Below are 2,095 nucleotides of genomic sequence, written 5' to 3'. Positions count from 1 at the left end.
CTACTTGGAAGGCTGAGGCGGAAGGATCGCCGGAGCCCAGCAGGCGAGGCTGCGGTGGCTGGGAGCAGCCACTACACTCCAGTCTGGGCAGCAGAGTGAGACTCTAACTCTAAATAAATAAATAAATAAATAAAGGGAGGGCACGAACGTTGGCTCAGCCTATAATCCCAGTACTTTGGGAGGACTAGGTGAGAGGATTGCCTGAGCCTGGGGGTTCGAGACCAACCTGGGCAACTTGGTGAGACCTCATCTCTACATCACAAAAATTAGCCGGGCGTGGTGGTGTACATCTGTCGTTCCAGCTACTTGGAAGGCTGAGGTAGAAGGATCGTCTGAGCCCAGCAGGTCGAGGTTGCAGTGGCCATGAGCATGCCACTGCACTCCAGCCTTGGCAACAGAGTGAGACTCTGACCCCCCAAAAAAAACAAAAAAAAAAGCACTGAGACTGAGGCAGGAGAATCACTTGAACCCAGGAATTCAACACCAGCCCGGGCAACATGGTGAGATCTCATCTCTACCAAAAAAAAATAATAAGCCGGGCTCGGTGGCTCAACCTGTAATCCCAGCACTTTGGGAGGCTGAGGTGAGAGGATTGCCTGAGCCCGTGGGTTCAAGACCCGCCTGGGCAACTTGGCGAGACCTCATCTCTACAATAAATCAAAAAATTAGCCGGGCATGTTAGCGTGCACCCATAGTTCCAGCTACTTGGAAGGCTGAGGCGGAAGGATCGCCGGAGCCCAGCAGGTCAAGGCTGTGGTGGCCGGGAGCGGCCACGGCACTCCAGTCTGGGTGACAGAATGAGACTCCAACTCAAAAAAAACCCCAAAAAACAAAACAAAACAAAATAGCTGGTGGTGTAGCACACACCTATAGACCCAGCTACTTGGGAGGCCAAGGAGAAAGGATCACCTGAACTTGGGAGGTCAAGGCTGGGAGCCATGATTGTGCCTCTGCACTCTAGCCTGGGCAGCAGAACGAGACCCCGACTCAAAAGGGGGGGCACCGAACACCTTTTGGCCTTCTCTTGAGGCTATGCAGTGGGTCAACCAGGCATCATGGTTGGGCTTGCGGTGAGCTCTAGGGGTGAGGGGGTGTGTGGGGGTGTGTCTGTCCCTGTGACCATGGCCCCAGAATCGAGGTTCTCGGTGAGCCGGTTCCTCGCTCCAGGCTATCTCCTTCTGCTTCTTGCTACCTTCCAAAGCAAGGGACAGAATTGACAGCCTTTCCTGCTCATCTGTGCCTGTTTCTCCCCTACTATGGGGGGACACTGGGCTACGCTGAGGGGTTCGCCTGTGTCTAAGATCCTGCCAGGCGCACATCTGGCGAGGACGCTCTGTGGCCCACTGGAGCTTTGGGCTCTGTCCCTGTTCCTCGGCGTGCTGAAGAATATCCCCTTCCTGATAAATGAATATCCCCTTCCTGATAAGAACCCCACATGGATGGGGGGGGTCAGGCCTCTGGTGGGATCCAGCCTGGCCACTCACCAGCTTCGTGACCTTGGACTAATCATTCGACCCCTGCAAGCCTCAGTTTCCCATTCGATAAAATGGGGTGATAGACGCCGCATCTCAAGGTTGACATGTACCAAATGACCAGAAAATCCAATATTGTTGCTACAATCATCATTATTATCATTGGGGTTGTAAATTGAAGACAAACTATCGGGGGCAGAAGCCTTTTAAAGTAGGATTTATTCCCCCAGTAATAACCGAGGACTTGTTCTTTCCGCCAGGCTTTAATTCCCGGTCAGGCACTGTGTGTCACTTGTCCTCGTGCCCCCAGGGTCCAGCTGGGTACTCAGTAAACACTCCAAGGCCGGGCAGGGCATGGCGGCTTGGGCCTGTAATCCCCTCCCTTTGGGAGGCTGAGCTGGAGGATTGCTTGAGTCCAGGAGCTCGAGACCAGCCTGGGCCACCTAGCGAGACTCCGTCTGTACTTTTAAAAAGTACAAAGCACCCAATGCACAAACGGGGCAAAGGCAGGCGTCGCCGTGACGGGGAGGCGTCCAACACCGAAAAGAGACTCTCGGGCGGCAAGAGGGTGGACCGAGGATAGCTTTACTAGTTCTCGGGGGCGGCTAACGGGAGAAGGGCGG

Source organism: Carlito syrichta, unplaced genomic scaffold (genome assembly GCF_000164805.1).
Source record: "Carlito syrichta isolate Samal-C Ts95f unplaced genomic scaffold, Tarsius_syrichta-2.0.1 Scaffold143010, whole genome shotgun sequence".
Taxonomy (NCBI): domain Eukaryota; kingdom Metazoa; phylum Chordata; class Mammalia; order Primates; family Tarsiidae; genus Carlito; species Carlito syrichta.
This window is presented reverse-complemented; position numbering follows the sequence as displayed.